The 13,797-nt window shown below is 40.6% G+C and overlaps 1 protein-coding gene across 11 annotated transcripts in view; it reads right to left on the reverse strand.

Annotated features, from left to right (window-relative positions):
- The window catches only part of PRLR (prolactin receptor), a 135,660-nt gene that overhangs the window by 62,042 nt on the left and 59,821 nt on the right, over positions 1 to 13,797 (reverse strand). For 10 of the 11 annotated variants that reach the window (XM_017730216.1, XM_017730214.1, XM_017730212.1 and 7 more), the window contains one exon: positions 6,670 to 6,760. The exons of the other annotated variant lie outside the window; for it this stretch is intronic. The gene's annotated coding sequence lies outside the window, so the exon portion shown is untranslated. The remainder of the gene's footprint in view (positions 1 to 6,669; positions 6,761 to 13,797) is intronic. 11 annotated transcript variants of the gene reach the window in all.

Raw genomic sequence — 13,797 nt, forward strand, 5'->3', positions numbered from 1 at the left:
CTTTCCCAGATACACCTACTAAGTGGACTTTGGACCTGAGATAAGATAAAGGGAGTGTACTACTGTCCAATCAGCCCAGGGCTGAGGAGAAGAGGGTATCCACAAGTGATACTGTGCAAAGTAACCACCCCGGTAGAGAGGGCAGCACAGCCCACCTCAGGCTACAGCTGGCTGTTGAATGAGACACAGAAAGAGGCAAACCCGTGAAGTGGGCCTGTCTCTTTGTCCTTACTCAAGGGAACTCAACTGTGATAACTCCCCTGCCAGGGAAGTACCAGGACACTGTAGCGTAAAGGTATTGATCTCTGCTGATGGGCCATGATGGACTCAACTGTGCTGACATCATAGGCACTGTAACATCTTAGAAGGTGTCAAAGACTCCCGAAGTGTCCCATGACCCAGAACATTATATCCCTCAAGTGTGAAACTCCCTGCCCCAGAGGAGGTACGTGGGTGTTCTCACCTGAACCCGAGCAGATATAAACCCAGTAGATTTTGTGTTCTGTGGATTTTTCTTGGAATTACTCCCACCACCCAACAAATCCAGTCTGCAATCATCCCTGGCAAGACTGCGACAAACAGATACGGAAATTGCAACAACCAAGACTGGTTGCGAGGCCTTCAGGTGGTGAGATCATCTACTCTTATCCTTTCCTTCTCTTTCTTTTCCATATATGTTTTCTTAAGTGGTATTTTTATGCTTTTATGTTATCATATTACTATAGGTAATAATAACCAAAAGGGTACATCCCTACCTTCAATTGCAAGCAAATTGTTCTAAAATAAATCCTACATGTTTATTATAAACCAATCTAATAAACCACTCTAATCTGCCCCAAGGGATCTATCAGCAAGAAGCTGGGTTACTCTCCTTTATGTGGGTGGGTCGTAACAGTGATCTCTTTTTTCATACATGTGGGGTTTTTTAAAGGCTTTATGAATCTGAAAGAGAGCCACAGTCCCTTATGAACACATGTAAATACTGTGGTGTTTGTTTATGGCTGGTAAATGAATATGTGAAAGGGAGATCCTGGATCCTATGGCCCAGCTGTTCCACTCCTGGCTGATGCACAGCAAAGAACAAGACTGCTCACTTTGAATACACAGAACAACCCATCTATGGGAACTTTCTATCAACTGTGTGGGAAAGGAGCTACCATAAATGATGCTGTGGGTAAATTCAACTGTAGGTGACTATCTTTCTCCAAACACACCATCCTCTTCTGGATGAAAGCAAACATTGTTTAGAGTTACTGTACTGTTTACTTCTCTACACTATGGAGAAGAGAAAATGCAGATACTGTAGGTACTGGAGGATAAAATGTACTGCAGACTCTGTCCCCTGACCCATCAAAACTTTTCCTCACTACAGTTCTAGCTCTGAGCTAATGGGTGTTCTGTGAAAGCTTCCAGAGCTCCGAGCACTCCCTTTCTCCCTTCCCCCTAGATGGGCTGTTGGGTGCCTGAGCTCAGGCTCAGCTTCAGTAAGGGTCTAAGGGCCCAGCTTTGAAAACAGATCTTCCAGAATAATCTCCTGAGAAGTGTCCATGGGTGGTCTCTCCCATTTCTCTCTGCAGTGGCTATAAACCAAGGCCTCATTCTGGCTCACCTGTGCTGCGCTAGGTGCCCCATTAATCTGGATCCTGACCCTTCAACTTGAGCTCCCAGCTTGATCCCTGGTGTGCCTCATTTCTATGGATTGTCTGGCTGTCTGGCATCATGGCTGAACCTGGCTACTGTCACTAGGCCTATTTGGGCACTGTGGGCTGTGCCCTGACACAAATTATGAACATACATATCTCTGACACCATGACAAACTTTTGTCTCCAGCTAGTTCCTTTCTGGGCAGCCTATTTTGTGTTTGAGACTACAAACTACATTCTTGACAATGTGGAAGAGTGGATAAATGAAATGGGGGTTTCCCTTCCCTCACACACCTTGCTCCTGGACATGTGCTCCCACTTCTCCGTGTGCCAGCTGAGATCCACACCGACAAACTACCTTGGCAAAGGACTTCTGTCAGGCTAACAAGTTAAATCAGCTTCATAAGAGGTACAGTGAACACCAAAGATGGTGCAAAGGTGATAGCTCACAGGTAGGTAGGAATAAAGAAGTGGAGGGAGGAGTGGGTGAACCTCCCTTTTACAGAAGCATTTGCTAGCTGAACTCAGTCACAGTGTCAAACCCAGCAAATTATATGACTGATCACTCTGAATTCAAACTGTGCTCTGCTACATTTCTCTGAGGGTTTATGAATGGAGACAGCAGACAATACAGAAGAAGTAGCTCAGCTTCTTGAATATAATACATAATTGTGTTTGTTCTCACCAGGCTGCCCACTTAAATAAGCCACTAGCTTTAGTATTTTAGTAAAGCAAAAGCAAAGTCTACACACAGAAGGAAGGGAAAACAAGCAGATTAATTCTGTACTTCCCATCAGAAGGTGATGTCCAGCTACCTTCTAGGAAGCAGGTCCTCACTATACATGGAGGTTTCTCTGGAAGATAAATGCTTTAACAATTATTGTTCCCTCCTCTTCTCCTTTTCCTTAGCTTTATTGCCAAGCAGAAAACACTGTATAGAATATCTCCTTGGTTAGCATGGTTCAGGGGTCCTGTCTGTGTCCTCTCCCAAGCTCTTGGCCATGCCCAGAATGTGGAGGGGGAATGTTGGAGAAATAGCCTTGATGCTGAGTGAGGCTGCCCAGTGGTAGCCTAAACACCAATGTGTTACCAGCACCTTTCTAGCTACCAATACACAGCACAGCACTGTGAGGGCTGCTATGGGGAAAGTCACCCAAGCCAACCCTTCCTGAACTTGCCAATGCCAAAAAAATGTCAAATGGCACTCTGCAGAGGCCAGGCAAGCTGCCTGTCCCACTGAAGTATAGGATATTGCTATGCTGGATGATTAATGCTTATACAGTTCTCCTTATGGAAAAAAGATTATTACTCAAGGGATCCAAGAGTTCTGTGGGAAGCGTGTAAACCCCAGAAGTGTTTATGTAATCACTACTCCCCCTTGAGTGCACACTGCAAATTTCCACTGTTTTGGACATGGTCAGGAATGTTGCTGGATACCTGATTAAAAGAACGGGATAAGAAACTAAGAGAATAATGTGAAAAGCCCATCTCCATTGCACAGATCTGGGTTGCAGAAAATATATATATATATGTATATATAACATTTCTTCTTCATAACCCTCTATTTATTTCGGCAGTGAGACAGGCACATTCTCTAAACAAAGCTCCCAAAACATTTAGCACGGGTTAACGCATGGAAGAAAAGCAATAGTGCATAAAAAGGAAAGTGCAAGTTCAAGGCAATTGCGCCACTTATCAGTGTGGTAGCCTGTACCGACCTGAGCAAGAGGTCAACCAAACAGGGCTTTAGAAACTCAGCAACAGTTATCCCTAACATGGCCAATGCTGACTAAGAAGGGGTATCTGAAAGGTGATTATAACCCTGTGCCTTTTTCCTTTTTTCACTTTTTTTCCCAAGGATCCCCCCTCGCTTGCATACACGTTGGTAAATGCAGTCAAGAAAGCAGCAGGAACACTGGCCAGACCTGTCCTGCAGGTGTTGCCCAGCCACTGTAGCAGCAGGAAGTGCTTGAGGGCATCGCAGCCTCCCCAGCTGCCAGAAACTATCTTCTTCCCACAACAGGCAGCACCTTAACTTCACAAAACTATAGTTCAGCCTTTCATATTTTTTCCTGATGCGTCAAAGGCTCTAAAGTGAGATAATCTAATACTCCTGCATACAAGAATCATCTCTGACCACTGCCTAAACCTGCAATGAAAGTACGTGCTAAGGCAACCAAAATAATAGCTGAACCACACAATTACAAAGAGCTGACACTGGCATCATGGTTCAGTCCTCAAAAAATTTTTTTTTGAGTTAAGGTAGATCTGTAGTATCTGTGATTTGTCATCCACAGGCTTCTCTGTAGATCCACCCTCACAGAGACAACAACTGGGAGCAGTTGCTGGACAAAAGCACCCGAGTCACCCAAATCACCTGCTATTATGAATAATCATATTGCATAAGCTTCTTAATTAGCTACTCAAGAATTTTTTTAAGCAGCTATTTCTTTGGCTCTGACTGTTGTTACTGGGAAGTGATCTGGTCTCTAATTCCTTTAATGGAAAAGAATAATCTTCCTATTTTTCCCTAAAATTTATTCTCTGTTTTACGTCTGCTTGTTTATAGTTCACATCAGAGTTTTACATTTTCATTTCTTCCCTGTCTTTAGTGTTACAGCCTTCTCCTGGCATTCTTTCTGCCCTCTACGACATGTTATGGAGAGATACAATACCCCCTTACAGATGGCAGACAATTGGATGGATGGGGCTTTGATATTCCTGCCCATGGTACAGAGGATTGGTGATCTTAAAAGGTCCCTTTCCACACCAACCATTCTATGATTGTCCCTTGTATTTCTTGCTAGGCTAAAAAGATTATTTTTGTGATATTTTCTTGTAAGAAAAGCTACTTCAATACCAAGAATAGAAGCTTTCTTTGCACCTGATCAAATTTTAATTCATGTTCCTTGAATGAGAATGAGCAGAACTTCACAAATTACTTTGACATTTTCACTAAAACTTTGAATAGCATCATTAACACTCCTCTAATTCCACTAGAAATAATTCAGCTACATCAGGCAGACACTCCTAGACCTGTGCGTGTCAAAGTAATTAGTCTGTTTTTCCAACTAATGAGCTGCTGGCTGAAACAGTAATTTTTGTTATTAGTCCAGTCTCAGTCATTGATTCAAACAAATATTAAATATTCAGATCCAGCACTTATCCTGAGGAATTCCAGAGCTAACCCTCTCCTACACAAGAGCTTTCCTTTCATTGCTAGTGTTATTATGTACAGAGAGACAGTCCTACAAATGTTTTCTAAATCCCACTTCTCAATTTTGTAGTTTCCTATCTATTAAGGAAAGGTGTTTCACTGAAGATGGATGAGATTTACTGCACTTCTGGATAGACAGCTATCAGTCTAGCTCACATTGCTTCAACACTTCATTCTACTCAGAGCTGTTTTGAAGTTCCCCATATTTTCTAAATTTCTCTAGCCACTACAAAGCTGTCTGCTTAATTCTCTCCAACATCTCCTTTAATATATATTTTATGTACACAACATTCTTGAGTCATCTTGTAATATCTGAGAAAAGATTTTATCCTTACATGCTCTGTTTTTGTATAACACTTCCATACAATTATGTGATGGAGATTCCCCATTACCCAACATTAGTAGACGACTTCGGAACTCACCAAATCATCTGTGAAAAGAAATCTTGTGCAAAAACCTTGAAAAATACAGACTGCAAGTAATTAATAACTGTGCAAACCAATGCTGGAGAAAAGTTAAACATCTACTAAAAACTGTATGCTTTTATGAAATGAAAAACAATGTTGAAACCAAACTCAGTGTGTTGCTGTGTGTTAGCAATTTGGGGCATTGTTCTAAGATCTGTAGGCAGTATATTTTGTATTAGCAGCCTGGTTTTCTGTCACAGTGTCTACAACACTCTTGGTTTTGTGGTTCTCAGATCTCATATTGTCTTACAAAAGCTGGCTTTAGCCCAGATGTTTATCAACTCATCATTTCAGCTCCTTCAAAAATCTTCCTCAATTTTAAAAGCAAATGTTTGGGTTTTTTTTTAAAATTGAAATATCTGATTTTTCACATAAAGATTCAAGTTATATACTCAGGTTTGTTTCTTCTGTTCAAGGAATAAAATTCTCACAAAACCCACAAAGTTATATACATTTACATCAAAATGACAATGCCAAGCCAACACACACAGCTTTTTTGAGAACAGGTTATTGTAAAAAAATAGCTTTTTGTCTGGTGATAGTAGTTTCTAAAGAAATACGAAGTTTTCAGATGGCCTTTCCGGTTTTGTTTGTTCAACTTCATTACATAAACCTGAGGGAAATACTTAGAAAGAAATTGCCTACAAAGATTTAGTCCTGTGTTTACCTGAAAGAAAAAAAACCAAATAATAAAATAGCAAAATAACACATCCTGTTCAAACCCACAGGGAATTCCATTATATCGAACAAAATTTACTTGCAAATAATTTAAGTGGACTTGACCTAAATCTGCTTATTAACAAAGTCTGAAGTGTTTTTGCAAGAGTTTCCACTGAAGTCTTTCCTTTCAACTCGGTGTTTCTTTTCAATAAACGCAAAACCTAGTGGATACTTACTAACATCTAGGTTGTTTATTCCAATACTCAAATAATTACCTGCCTCACAGTTTAATTTAAAACATGAGAAATTAATTTTCTTGGGGTAATGCTCCATTTAAAACTAATTTCCAAGATTATACAAATTTTTGGTAATAGCATGATACAGAAATATTTTGTAACTCTAGGCTAATATGAATTTCATGTCAGCAGTAGTTTGCCCACAGCTTAAGTTTCTAATGGGGTACTCACAGTAGGGCTCTATCCAATAACTCCACATACCCTGGTTCTTATTACGTAAGCAAATCCCAAGTTATTTCCAGACACAAAGTTCAAGGACAAAAGGAAAAACATCGGAACATGCAGTACCATTTGCACATTTGAGGCTAATACATTTCATGCACTTAATCAAGTAACTCAAGATAATCTGTTTCATCCACAGAAAAGTCAGAAGTAACTGATTTTACCACGGTCTCTTCTGAGGCAGTCTCCACTGGTTTCAGAAACCTTCTTTGATTCCAAATCTCCTGGCTGAAGTGCAGTGTTGTGGCTTTCCCCCTGTCAATTGGCACAAAGAATATGCCATGTGAGTAGTCAGCCTGTGCCCTTCTTTTCCCTATGGATGCCTACCATGCAGTCCTTATCATCATCCCTGTTAACCCATCTGGCGGGAAGAATCATGCTCAGCACTGAAAGGGTGTTGCTATCCTGGAAGCTGCTCATTTTCTCAGCAGTTCTGAGTCAGTGATAGTCTCCTCTCTGTAAAGATTACCTTCATTACTCACTACTTTCTACCTACTGGTTTGTATGTAACCAGGGGCTTCATCTCCTGTACAAAGACCTCTAAGCCATGGTGCGACCCAAACTACCACACAGGATTACCTCCTTCCCACCTTTATTTAACTTCATGACAATTGTTGGCCAGTTAACTCCATGTGATTTTGTTTTCTCTTTCATCTTGAAGATTTAACCAGGCAGAGGCAAAAGTAGTACTGCTCTCTCCAGTGATCTTTTGGGAACACCTCTAAGAAACCCTATAGTCTTTGAAGATTCACTGTGTATTTTTTCTGAACTTAACATCATTAATGTAACTCAAAACTTCAAGAACCATTACAAAGAGATAGTGCTTTGGGATTTAAAGTGGTCCCTATAGCTTAAGAAGAGCTTTAGTATTCTTTTCCAATCTGTATTTGTTACGGTTTAACAAAATCAAATTGAGACACAACCAATGTAATCTAAATTTCAGGTCTTCTGCGTTAGATACTGTAGCCTATTCTGATCCAGAAAAGCCTGATTCCGCCAAAAAACAACTGGCTTGTCTCTGTTCTTACACTGAACTCAAAAGAACTACACCTTCATCTAATGCTTCTGCTTGCTAGATCATGTCCAATTTTTGTGGGAGCTGAGAGGACTAGAGAATGTAATCCAGAAACAACAATATATTTGAAACCACTCAAGGATGCAGACAAGACGAAACTTTACTAGTACTGGGCCCTCTTAAAAGCTTGTGAAAAGCCATTTCTTCTACTAAAAAAATCGTAAATATACTTAGATTAAGAAGAAAATCAGTTATTTCTTATAAAAATGCCCAGTGGAAAATTTTAGGAACAACCAAAAATCTTCAGATTAGAATGATTTTTCGTTTTATTTTTCTCTATAACTAGAACAAGATCAGACCTCAGAGCTAGCCTGTAAGGGTCATCATGATATGTCTTTTTTTAAAGAACAATGCAGTTGTTTAAATATCCATTCATCTGACCAAATTTACTTTTGACTTCTGGTCAGTGGTAACAGTCTCAGGATATTTTTAAGCTTTAGAAATTGAAGATTATGTAAGTTAATAGTTTTCTAGCAGAAAGCATACTTGTAAATCAGTATTATTTTGGTATGTCTTCAGGGGATCTCTATGTTCAGCTATAACTGGACTTTTGAACAAACTGCACTTTTCCTGCACCTGCAATCTTCATTTTTTGCTGGCATGGTGGTTTACTGTACCATGTACCTTGCCTGTGGCATTCTCCAACTAGCTACACAAAGATACAGCCTCTGCCTGACTTTAAAATTTACACAGAGAAACACAGTCTGTGTATTTTTTAACTCTGGCCATCTATTTTAGGCAACACAGTAGAGAGCTTCAGTGCAAGTCATGCCATTTGATTTCAGTTTATGTGTTACAGGGTAAGGTATTTGCTTTGTAAAATGCCCCAGAACGTTTGCATTAAGAGAGCCTCTCTAATGAAAAAATATGACCAAGTTCTTGAGGCAAATCCCTTCAGCACAGCTGGGGACCAAGGCAACGGGGAAACAAAAGGCGGAGAGGGGCACATGCGTCATCTGCCCCACGTGGAACAGTGCGCTTGGCAGGCTGGTGGCTGCTGCCCTGCATTGTGCTCATGTCCCAACCACTGGGAAACGCTCATGCAGGGTTTGGGCCCTCAACCAAAGCTGAGAGCTAACCCTTATGCTGCTCTGCAGCTGAGCAGGACTGCGCTGCCAGATCTGCAGCCCATCCTGCCAGCCAGGACACCTGGGCCTGGCTCTCAGGGCGCATGGAAAGCCAGCCTCCCGCCAAGATAAACATGGGAGGCTTCCCAGGGGGAAAGCAGCAGAACTGAGGAGACCAGAGGGAGATTTTAATCTATCAGTTCTGTATCAAACCTGATGAAACTTTTCTTAGCATGACACTGATTTACTAAAATGTTTCTCACTTCAGCTTAATCCACACCAGTGCCTATAGCAGGAGGATGTGAACTGGAAGGAAAAGGAAATAACTAACTCATTAAAATTATGCAGCTGAAATAAAGAAATTAATAAATGGCAACAAACTCCTTAATTTGTTGATTTAATCTCTTTTAATTTTTCCCATGAAGCAGTTAATAAGGCAGTTAATGAGCTGCCATTCATCATTGGATACTGAGCGATCCACATTCAAGAGGCTGATTAAACAATATAGGTGCTTATTTCATTCTGGCAGCACAACAGGATTGAGATTATTAGTTAGGAAAGAGATCAGACATTTTGAGCAGAGGAGAGGCAATCATTCTAGTTATACCAGTCTGAAGCTATTCTCATAAAAATATAATATTAACTTTTTCTTTATTTGGATTAGAACAAAGTTAAAACACCTAAAGCATGATTTGAGGTATAAACCAAAATAGGGCACAGGTTTTCAACACTCAGAATTACTCCAACTCTAAAACAGAAGGGGGTCAACACAGCTAATGGACATCCACCTTCAAAAGAAATTTCTCTCTACAGACAGTGATTACTAGAATAAAGTTCAGCCTACTCATAAATTACAGATGTCAACCCATGGGAAAAAAAAGTTCCTATTTTGGAGTAGGGGGTGATTTTGTTCTAGTTTTTTTGGTGGTGCTGAACAGTAAAGTCAGTTTATACAGTACGGTTCTTAAACTAATTTCAGCAGTCCTGACCAATAAACTCCAGATATTTTTACTTCTCTTAGCATCATTTCCTGTACTCCCATGAATCCGCAAAGAATCAGCTCAAGGAACTAAAACTAATTGCTTTTCTTTTTGCAGAGCTAATTATTTTCGTTGGTTTTTTATCTCCTTGAACAAATCAGATTAATATCAGTCAAAGAACAAGAGTGGAAGTGGAGATGGTTTGAATTCTTATGCAATAACAATTAAATCCACTTTGTTTCAGGCAAACGCTAAAGATAATCCCTGTGAAGTTTTGGTTCAGCTATGAGGACGTAGCTAAAAGGTAAAAATGTCAAAGCCAATGAAAAACTAGTTTTTTACTGCCTGCTATCAAAGTACTATTAAAATATGTCTCTTCAAACAGAAAATTGATTGTTTATATCCATTAAGGCTGTCCCTACATAGTGAGTGACCTGTTGAACTCAGTAAGCAGCAGTCTCTTGACAGCAACGAGCTGAAAAGCAAAACAAGAGTGGAAATACAGTAAAAACATTTTTCAGGTACTCATGAGTATTGGTTATTACCTGCAACAATAATCCCTCATGCCTCTTTGAATGAAAACAGCTGATGCTATAAATCCCAGTACAACTGTGATGACATAACCAGACTTCCATGGATTTACTAGACAAGAGTCGTAAAAAGCATCCATCACATAACTGAAGAGCTTCTAAGCCTGGATGACCTTTGGCTCAGCTATCTGAATCACAGAAGTTAGCCACACACTCCTCCTTGAGACGGGAAAACATAGATGTTATTTGAGGGAATCATAGAGAGATTTTGCTGTGAGTATTCAAATCAGCTAAAGACATAAAGAGAAACTTTTATCAAGTAGCTGAAAGGATCCCCACGCAATGGGATAACAAGACAAAAGTCTGAGAAGAAAAAAATTGGGAACATGGTGTTGATTCTTAAGCTATGGCTACTGGTCTTCCCATAGTCAGAAAAAGAAAGTTTTAAGGCCAGGTGGAAAAAATTTCAGGGGGGACAAAGTCCTACAGATCCAGTAAAAATTATCTTCTATTTGTAGAATCTAGCCCATACACTCTAGACTGTCTTTGGATGCATAGTCCACATAAAGTTGTGATTCCTCATACGTAGAAAATTAAAATTTCAGGTTTGTGTTAAGCACTATCCACTATCAGTGGTCAGAACTGAGCAGCAGCTCCCCAGCAACAGGGTCACAGTCAATGCAGACACTGTTTACACAAGGAGTGTAGGTTACAGTGACCTCTCTTCCAAATGCTAGAGGTTTAATTCTACAACACAATGATGAACACCAATACAGCTGTTTAGCTGGCCCTGCACTGCAGGGCCAGGAAAAGGGAGGAAAAAAGTTGCTTTCCTCCTCCTTCTGGAGCATTCCAGAGTCCTGGTCTGAGCTTGTAAATTAATTTTTACATGAGTCAGGAAAGAGCAATCACGTCACCATTCCTTTGCTTCCAGGATCCACTCAGCAGTGACAGAGAAGGGCAATGGAGCTGGGGAAGGGTCTGGAGCACATGTCCTATCAGGACCAGCTGTGGGAGCTGGAGGTAGCAGTTTGGAGAAGAAGAGGCCCAGGGGAGACCTTATGACTCTCTACAGCTCCCTGAAAGGAGGGTGTATCCACGTGGGGGGTCAGCATCATCAACCAGGCAGCTGGTGGCAGGACAAGAGGACACAGTCTAAAGTTGTTCCAGATGAGGTTTAAGCTGAATGTTAAGAAGAAATTCTTCACAGCACTGTGATTAGCTATTAGAATGGGCTGCCCAGGAAGATGGTGGAGCCACTGTCCCTGCAGGTGCTTAAGGAAAGACTGGATGTGGCACTCAGTGCCAAGGTCTGGTTGACATAATGATGTTGGGTCATAGGCTGGACCCTGTCACAGGATGAGAGGGAGCTTCAGACAAGCCCCGCCTTAGCCTTGGATTTTTGGCAACTGCTTAAATTTAAGAAATCACTCTGGTACGCAGATTCGAAGGGATGGTAGATCAGGTCTATTTATAAAATTAATTATTTATTAAACAGACCATAGATAGATAAAATAATCAGAGTCACTTACTGCAAAGTATAAAAGTAGAAAGCACTATTCGTAGATTACTGCATAACATAAAACAGTGCACAACACCAAGGTTGCACCTATATTAAAGCTAGAAAAAGAAATAGTACTGATTAGGGGCCAAATGTAACTTACCACCAAAATAATAATAATAATAATAATAATAATAATAATAATAGGAATAATAATGTACACAGATTTCTTCACTCTGCCTCCAGAGGAGTAACTGCAAAGCAGGCATCCCTGCTCAGGTGAGAAAGTCCACACATTTCCAGGGAATGTGTAGAATATTTCTGCTTCGTGAAAATTTTGGTGTAGCTTTTGTAAAGTGAGGTGTCTGACAGTCAGAAGTCCACCTTATCTTCCAGATTTCTCTCCAACAGTAAGATGTTTATTGGCAGCTGGGAGATGCCAGATCGCTGTTAACCCCACGGCACTAAAATACCTCACTACAAGACAGCTTGTCCTGTTTGAGTTATCTGACTGTTAACAAACAACTGATAAGCTCTTGTTGTGGGATGAGATGCCCTGCTACAGACTCTATGATCTCAGAGGTCTTTTCCAACCTAATTGATTCTGTGATTCTGTGACAGTGAATGGTGTATTTTGTTGGAAACTGATCTGTCAATTTGTATACTGTAAAGGACCATGTTTCAAGACTTTGGCACTGGAGAATTCAGAGTTGTATTTTGGGATACTGTGGAATGGAACTCAAACCTGAGTTCTGACATGGGAGGAACAATGTTAACAGATGTAAAGAAGCGAGATTCTTTGGCAAGGCTGCAGCATGAAGCAGAGCTTTCATTGCCCTTCGATAAATTCAGCTTTGAAGAAGGAAAACAAGGATCATTACAAGTTTGTTCTGTTTAAGAAAACATTTTTTCCAAATATTCAAATAGCATAATAGATTATAGAAAATACAGGCTCAAGGCTTTCTGTTTCTTGATTCAGATCAAGAACCTGAATGTAAGTCTTCTTTTCCTCAACTACAGAGCTCCTGGCTTTGGTGGTATAGTTGTGTCCACCTTTTTATAAGAAAATCCATCTTGTTCTGATGATGCCTTACTTAATCTTCTATATCATATATGAACACTTGAATGGGGGGTCCTCTGGTATGTCCTGTCCCTGCTTCTTTGAACATAATCTAGGTATGTTGCTCCATCAAAGTTTTTCCTTCAACAGTTCTGTATTGCCCTGACACAATACTTTTGTACTGTCCCTTCATTCCACAAAAAGAAAAATGAAAACACTCCTCCCTATGCATTAGCAATCTTCTGAAACCTTTCTGGTGGTTCCTTGTTGCTTCCATCCTCCAGACTTAGACTACCCAATTTTTATCAGGCATAAAAATCCCCAAGCCATACCCATTTCTATCTCCCAGGTTTTCTGGACTGCTTTCCTTGCAGCAATTTCTAAAACTCACTTAAGTGTAATTTTAAAAAAATCTTTTTGTATTTCCGTCCCTGTTCCTCCCAAATGTTCACAACAATGCTTGTCCTACTTCCATAATACACTATGATTTTAATGCATCTCTGGGCCGCATCACGAGCGTATCTCACTCCTAACAACCTTACACAGGAATCCAGGTCTTCTTGAGATTTAAAGAGCCCATTGTTATGATCCGGTTTAAACACAGAAACGCAAAGAAAGCTAAGTCTCTGTGCATAAATCAGAAAGAACTTAGAAGGTTCTAAATATTCCCAGAAAAGAGATTAAAACCAAACAACATTAAATGTTGGTGCCAAAAAATTGATATATTTTATTTAATAGTAAAAGAGGCAAAGAGAAAAGTACAGAAAAGTAAGAAAAAGCCAAGGTAACTACAAATAAAATCATAGGATAGGTCACCACCACACTGTGCTACCTTTAGTCCTGCCAAGATGGGGTGGGGGGAGCAAAACAGTCTTTGCCCTTTTTTGCTGCTGTTCGAAGCATCTTTTCTGCCTTTTCCAATCTCTGGAGCAGTTGGGCTGGAATGCGGCCTCCCGTCCTCCGAGCTGCAGGCGCGGTGCCTGGTCCTGCAGCCGAGCCTTGGCCCACTCGCGGTGCTCCCAGCACGGGATGCAGCAGCCGGGCAGGGGTTCCACAACTCACTCGTGGGTCCACTCCCG

The sequence above is a fragment of the Corvus brachyrhynchos genome, unplaced genomic scaffold (genome assembly GCF_000691975.1).
Source record: "Corvus brachyrhynchos isolate BGI_N302 unplaced genomic scaffold, ASM69197v1 scaffold42, whole genome shotgun sequence".
NCBI lineage: Eukaryota > Metazoa > Chordata > Aves > Passeriformes > Corvidae > Corvus > Corvus brachyrhynchos.